The sequence below is a fragment of the Ananas comosus genome, linkage group 7 (assembly GCF_001540865.1).
Source record: "Ananas comosus cultivar F153 linkage group 7, ASM154086v1, whole genome shotgun sequence".
Classification (NCBI taxonomy): Eukaryota; Viridiplantae; Streptophyta; class Magnoliopsida; order Poales; family Bromeliaceae; genus Ananas; species Ananas comosus.
Window position 1 is genome coordinate 8,952,039 of NC_033627.1, and position 8,187 is coordinate 8,960,225.

The window sequence follows — 8,187 nt, forward strand, 5'->3', positions numbered from 1 at the left end:
TACAAACTTGCCAACGTCTTTTTTCATCCCGGACCACCAGTAGAGCAACCTTAAGTCCTTATACATCTTGGTGCCTCCCAGATGTATAGCATAGGGCGCTCGGTGTGCCTCTTGAAGAATGTCCTCTTTGATTCACGAATTTGCCGGTACACAAATCCGTCCACAGAAACGCATCAATCCTTGATCATCCACAAGAAAATCGCCGATGCAACCATCAACTATTTTATCTCTAATCTTTTGCAACTCCATATTGAAAACTTGCTTTTCCTTGAGCCTTTCCAAAAGCGTAGGTTGCACCACCAAAGTCATCAACCTCAAGGGTGTGTCTGGAGTCACCACTTCCAACTCCAACCGCTTCATTTGTTCGACCAACTGCGGTTGAGTAACGACATACATCGCTAAGTTTTCCGTTGATTTCCTACTTAGCGCATCGGCCACCATGTTAGCCTTGCCCGGGTGATAAAGGATTGTCAGATCATAATCCTTGAGCAGTTCCAACCATCTGCGCTGCCTCAAGTTCAACTCCTTCTGAGTAAACAGGTATTTTAGGCTTTCGTGATCCGTGTACACTTCACACCGCTCGCATATAAATAGTGGCGCCATAACTTCAATGCGAAGACTACGGCCGCCAACTCCAAATCGTTCGTAGAGTAGTTCTTTCCATATTCTTTTAGTTGGCGAGAAGCATACGCGATCACCTTGCCATCCTGCATCAGTACGAAATCCAATCCATTAAGCGAAGCATCACTATAAACCACATACCCTGCTCGAGCAACTGGCAGGGTTAGGATCAGGGCGGTAGTCAATCTCTACTTCAACTCTTGGAAGCTTCTCTCGCACGCATCATTCCAAATAAACTTAATGCCTTTATGCGTGAGCCTCGTAAGGGGGGTAGACAACTTAGCAAACCCGTCAACAAATCTCCGGTAGTAACCGGCCAATCCAAGAAAGCTCTGTATCTCCGTGACGCTCGTCGGTCTCGGCCAGTCCTTGATTGCTTCAATCTTCTTAGGATCCACGGCTATACCCGATGTCACGCCCCGGGACCGGCGGAGGCCCTCCCGGTAGCGTGCCCAGACCCGCCATATGTCTACACATATAAGGCGTCTACAATAAAAGCGGAAGTAAAGACAAGCAGTGGAACAAGTAGAAGCAGTGAAAAGACTAACAACTAATGATATCAGAGCGAGTAAGGTTCTAACATCTACACCGATAGTAATAGAACGTAACTAACACATGAAAGTAAACATAAGTTATACAGTATCAGCCTCTAATACAAAAATGGTGGTCACTAATACACTGGTAGAACTCTCAACCTCTCCAAAATAAAACACAACAAGAGGTAGACCACCTAGCGAATCGTCCTCGAAGGAAGCTAGCTCGAAGCAACTCCCTTCCCGCGGTCCCTGGCCTCACCCTGAGTGGAAGGCTCTGAAAACATCGAGAAAAAGAGGGCGTGAGAACTATAATTTATAGTTCCCAGTGGGCAATTACTGACCTCAGCTCATGCTCCACTAGGCCCCAAAAGTAAGGGTAAGCAACGATAATAATAATGAGCAATAAAAAGGAGCATGTAATAAACTGCTGAAAGAGAGAACATAAGTAAAAATGCTATACTACTATATCCCTCATAAGCACGATGTCAAACTGTTGTACATCTATTCCATCATAAGGAAAGGTAACCAATGGCAATAGTTTCCTGTTACGACCCTTTAATCATACATGATGTATAAGCTCTATCATGGCAACCAAGCATACTGTGATGAAATAGGTAACTGTCAAGTATACTACATGTCTCAACACTATGCTAAAAGCATATAAATGTAACTCAACTACTAACCCTATCTAGTAGTGATTATCCATTCTCGACACCGTATCGATTTCCATTTCCAATTAAGGACCTACCAAAGGTAGTCCAGCTTGCGCCGCCTAAGTGCCTGTGGTAGCCCAACATCCCTACTCATGGAATGTGTCTGTCCCACTCGACCCCGTAGGCTTCTCAATACCGCACGAGCGAACAAAAGTCGCGTAGGCTAACTCCGGAGTGCCGGCTTGTAGGGAGCGACCCTCACAAGCATGTGCGAATGAGCACAAATGGCTAACAAGCAAGGTCACTGTCTCAAGTACCCAATCCACATGTCTCTAACATGGTATAGTCACTAGCATCCCGAAGATCTAGTTCAAGTCACAATGTGAAGTTTCAACATTTGCTACGCCTAGTGCCCCTTAATGACACTTAGGCAATTTAATGTTCAACATGTTTTCCAAATCCCTCAATGGCCCTATCCACTAGGTTCACACGTGTCCCGAGCTCAATGCCGCTTGATGACATTAGCTCCCTAATTCACATAGCTTCTAAATGACAATATTGTCAATTTTTCATGTCACAAGTAAACTTAGGTTTAAATGCATGAATCCGAACCCATTTTACTGTAGAAGCATGGTACCACGTCTCATATAGAATGCTAAATGCAACTATGGCCTAATAAGCTACTCTCTACTATATAGAGGTCCAAAATTTCGTCATATATAACATAGGCCTTTTAAGCATTCTAAAATTCACAATAAATACATATAACAAGAATATGCATGCTCTTTCATTTAACAACACTTAATTAAGCACAAATGAGAATTTCTCATTGTGTGGCTAGGTCAAACCCACCGAACCGTCGCGTAGGGTCTCGTCTCGCCGAACCAAGTTGTCCCCGAGTCTCAAAATACCCTAAAAGTAATCAGCGAAGAGATACGAGGGCATTACGACCATTAAATAAGATCAAACCTTAATCTAGAAGCAAAAGGGCCAAAATTTACCTCAAGAGTAGGAAACTCTTCCAAAGCTCCAAATGAGAGCTAGAACCCTTCCAATCCAAGCCCTAGGGAGGTTCTAAACCAATCAATCTAGCCCCAAAAGCCCTAGATCAAAAAGCCCCAAAAATAAACCCTAATACCCATTCTAGGGTTTCAACACAAGAAAAATCTCAAATCCAACGTCTAGATGGAGAGAAAGGGCTACCAACCTCAAGGAAGCTTCAATCCAAGCTCAAAGGGTGAAGATCTTCTCCTTTGCAAGCTCCAAGTCCAAGCCTTCAAGCGCCAAGGAAGAAGAGGGGATGAGGAAGATGCTCCAAGTCCTCAAAAGCTCTCAATCTTCTTCTTCTTCCTTCCTTCTTCTCCTTCTCCTTCCTCTTCTTCTTCTCTATCAAGGGTGTAGAGAGGGTTGAGAGGAGAGAAATGAGGAGAAGAGTGAAGGAATGGGTCATATAGACCCTCTATTGTAACAAAATCCCAAGAGGCCCCTCAAAAAACCAATATTGCATCAGCCCGATCTGGGCAGTTTTCGCCCAGAGGGACCGGTCTCTCCCCAGCAGGGACCGGTCTCTCGCTGCGAACCCGAAAAACCAGCGTTCGGGAACCGGTCTCTCCCTGCGCGGGACCGGTCTTTCACTGCGAAGACGCGTTCGGGAACCGGTCTCGCCCGCCAGGGACCGGTTGCCTCAGGCTGCCTCAACACTGCTCACTGGGGGAACCGGTCTCTCCTTCCAGGGACCGGTCCCCGAGAGTAAAAACTCTCAGGACTTGACCAAAGTTCCAGATTTCGAACTTTTCGGGTCGGGAAGCATTTTACAACCCTCCACCAAGTGTGGAAAAGCTCGAAATACATCCAAACACTCGAACCTCGCAATTTGCAAAGGTCCAGTGTGTTACACCCGATCCTGATATCAAATGCCCAAGGAAAGCTACCTCTCGAAGCCAAAATTCACACTTTTTCAGCTTTGCATAAAGCTCCTTTTTTCGAAGTACTTGGAGTACAATTCTCAAATATTCCTCGTGATCTGCATCACTTCAGGAATAAACCAAAATGTCGTCGATGAACACCACGACGAACCTGTCTAGATAAGGCTTGAAGACACGGTTCATTAGATCCATAAAAGCTGTCGGGGCATTAGTGAGCCCGAACGGCATAACAGTGAACTCGTAATGTCCATACCGTGTTCTAAAAGCCGTCTTCAATACGTCATCGGGTTTGATCTTTAACTGGTGGTATCCCGACTGCAAGTCTATCTTGTAATACACACACGATCCCTGAAGCTGATCAAACAGGTCGTCGATCCTCGGTAACGGATACTTATTCTTAATCATGACTTTATTAAGTTCACGATAGTCCACACATAGTCGAAGTGATCTGTCCTTCTTCTTGACGAACAAGACTGGTGCTCCCCAAGGCGAGACGCTCGGTCGAATGAAGCCCTTGTCCATCAAATCCTGCAGCTGTGCCCTCAGCTCCTTCAGCTCTGCCGATGCCATGCTATAGGGCGCCTTCGAGATTGGAGTAGTCCCAGGGACGAGATCTACCACAAACTCGATCTCCCTATCCGGTGGCATACCCGGTAGCTCAGCTGGAAACACATCACAAAACTCCCGCACCACTGGGATATCCTCAATCTTAGGGGTGTCATCATCGCCCCTCAGCACAACACTAGTCAAATAGGCTACACATCCACAACTGATCAGCTGCCTAGCTCGAGACGAGCTGATTGTCATCGCAAACAGCGAACTCCGGCATCCACTAAACACCATCTCAGTCTGCCCCGGTTCTCTAAAAGTAACCGTGCGATTCTTACAATCTATGGTGGCATAGTACTTGGTCAACCAATCCATACCCAAGAACACATCGAATTCTCCTAACTTGCGCAAAGCTAGCAAGTCCACGGGCATAATCTACTCTCCTACCCGCACAGGGCAACTAGGGCAATACTCTATAATATCCAAAGAGTGGTCAGGGACAACTACACGTCCCAGATGGAACAACGAAACAAAAGGGACGCCATGTAACTCGGCAAACAGCCGATCTATAAATGAATGCGATACATCGATATCAAATAAAGCACGAACTCTAATGCAATCAAGTAAAATGATACCTGCAACCACATCCTCGGCTGCTGCCACCTCCTCGGTCTGAGCACATACGCCCACTCGGGGCCTGTCGGGATCCCTTGCTCTGGCGCTGGACGGGTGGCCGCCCAGGCTGGTACTGTGTCGATGGAGTCCCGTGGCTGGCGGCTGGTAGAACCGGTGCCGATGCAGTCGACGGTGCCGGTGACGAACCTCTCGGGGACTCAGTCCGGACGTGGCCCTCCTGGCCACACTGGTAGCACCTGCCAGTCCGCTGCGGACACTACGGTGGGTGATGAGGGCCACCGCAGATCACACACTGGGAGGGCCGGCGACGATCAGGTCCTCCTTGATGCACCGCTCAGCCGCGTCCAGGCTGCTGGCTCCTGGGGTGCTTCGGCGGTTTCCTATAGTGTGTCTGGCTCGCACCCTCTGCCGCAGGCCTCTTGGCCTTACCCTTGTCCATCGCCTCTCGCCGCTCCTGGACGTCTGCCACGCCGCTCTCCACGATGAGCGCGCGATCCACCACCTCTCGGTAGATTTGGAGGTTAGAGGATTGCACAAACCGAAAGATCGACATTCGCAACCCTCGCTCGAAGATGCGGGCCTTGTCCTCATCGTCCCGCACGACGAAAGGCACGCAGTGTAGAAGCCGAGAAAACTCCCGCTCGTACTCGGCTACAGTTCGGTCTCCTTGGCGCAAGTTGCGCAAGTACTGCTCCATTTTTCGCTTGACGCTAGTCGGGAAGTAGTGCGCCAATAGAAGCTCCTTGAACTTCTTCCAAGTGATAGCTGTTAAGGATTTTATAGGTTGGCGGATTTCGTAATGTTGAATGGAGTCTTGAATAGTTGATTGCAGAAGATTGAAGAAAAGATCTAAATTGAAGAAAAAAGACTCACTCGTAAAGTTCGGCACCTAAGGTATGAAGAAAAGATCATTTGTGATGAAGATATTTTATTAGAATAAGTTCAGAAGGCTTAGATTGCTTTAAAAATACTTTACTGAACTTTTCTGTGTTCAGGGACCGGTCCCTGAGGTCAAGAGACCGGTTCCCCTAAGGTTCTCACTGCGTGAACATTGATGCAACCGGTCCCCTGAGGTGAGAGACTGGTTCCCGAACCTTGGTATTTCTGTCGCGCAGCGAGGGACCGGTCTCAAGCTTGAGAGACCGGTTCCCGAACGTTGGGATTTCTGTCACGCAGTGAGGGACCGGTTCCTCACTTGAGAGACCGGTCTCTCACAGACCGGTCTCCTCGAGAAGACCGGTCTCTGAGGACGACACAGGTTTTTAAAAAGGACTTTTTGCAATCCTAGTCTACTTCTAAGTCTTCTAAACATATAAATAAGCTATGTGGGTCATCTAAAAGTTTAAGGCTTTGAATATTTACTGATTCTAAACCCTAGAAACTTTTTTTTTCCGTTTCAATGCTTTGATTCACATAACGAGTTTCTAACAATCAACAATCGGCTTGATTCTTCGTTTTTACTCGATAACTCATACGAGAATCAAGTAGATGTTTGATTAAAGGTGAACCCTCATAGCTTATGGTATTCAAAGGTTAAATCACCACAAATCTTCGATTCTACAAGCTCCGGAAGGAGGTTCGGCGCGTGGATCTCGCGTGAAGCCGAGGATTCGGTGGACGCTTCGAGGAGTTGAGGCGTTGACGCTGCGAGGAGTTGCAGCAAGGTCGATTGGTGGATTCCTATCGATCGAGGACCGGCGAAGATCACCATCAACAAGAAATCGGTAAATTGAGTCGTGTATTTTTGTCAAAATCACTTGTACTCAAGTTTTTTTAGTGGATTTTCTTCGCGTGATCGGTCCCGTGGGTTTTTCACTCCGAATTGGAGTTTTCCCACGTTAAATTCTCGGTGTGCTATTTTATTTTCCGCTACTTTGTTTTATTTGCATCGAGATTTTCGAGTTTGCCGTTTTTACACCTATTCACCCCCTCTAGGTGTTACTTACCTTTTAGATCCTCGGGATCCATATCTTACAATAGCCGCCAAGTCGGTGCTGGGGTTCTCCTGGAGATCCAACCACCAGCGGTAGGCCTCGCCGTCCAAGTGGTGTGTGGCGAGCCAAACTCAATCCCTCTCATCCACGAAGGTGTCGCGGAAGAGCTTCTCCCTGTGCATCAACCACTTCTCCACGATCCAGTGGCCGACTTTCTCTTCATCAAAAATCCGGGGACTGCACCTCCTGAACTCATTGAGGCGCTCCATAAGCCGGTCCCGCTCCGCTCCCTCGACCAACATGGGGAAAACAGCTCCAATCGGGGGTGCCTGGACAGGCGGCGCCGCAATAGCCTCCACCTGAGGCGCGGCCACAGGCGCTACACGCAAAGAACTGGGCGCGGGGGACTGCGCTCTCGGCGCGACGTCCACAACTGGTGCTGGCGGTGTAGGGGCCTGAGTCTCTTTGGAAGCTTCTGCTGAAAGTTTTGAGGAGCCCAAGGATCTATCTAGATTGTATCTATCACCTAGAGAGGGGGGGTGAATAGGTGAAAGTGACCAAAAACCACAAATCTCAATGCGATAAAAATAAATGCGGAAAATAAAAATCACACCGAGATTTACGTGGGAAAACTCCAACTTGGAGTAAAAAACCCACGGGACCAACACGCGAAAAAATAATTCACTAAGAGAAAAGATTACAAGGTGATTACCGACTCCACGGACTCAACCTCTCTTAACCTCCTATGAATCTTCGCGCTACCCTCCGGGTTGTCCACGCCCTCACGTCCGAATCCACGAACGCCTCCACTTCGAATCCACGAAGCTTCAATCACGCCGAATCCACGACGCCACTCGAATCCACGAGCCCACGATCCGAATCCACGAACCGCCGTCAAACACGCCGAATCCACGACGCCGTCATGAAGAGCATCATGATTATGGTGATCCTTCGCTTAGAGTATCGATGAAAACCAGGGAAAGAAACTCCAAGCGAAGCGGAGATCAAATCGACATATAGATATGAAAATTCAATATCTCGATTTGACCTAAAAGAGGCTTTATGTAGAAAATAGGTTTTAGATGAAATCCGAGCCTCTAGGGTTTCTCAAACATGTATTTTCGTGATGCTTCATATGTTAGAGAAGCCCAATAGCTTATTTATAGACTTTAGAATCAATTGAAGTCGGATTAGAAAGTTTTCACGTTTTTTACACTGTGTACCGGTACGCGAAAAGCTGTCACCGGTTACACAATGACGGAACGAAAATTTGCATTGCCAAAGTTGATGGCTGTACCGGTACTCGACGCTTGCTGTACCGGTACACAATGCA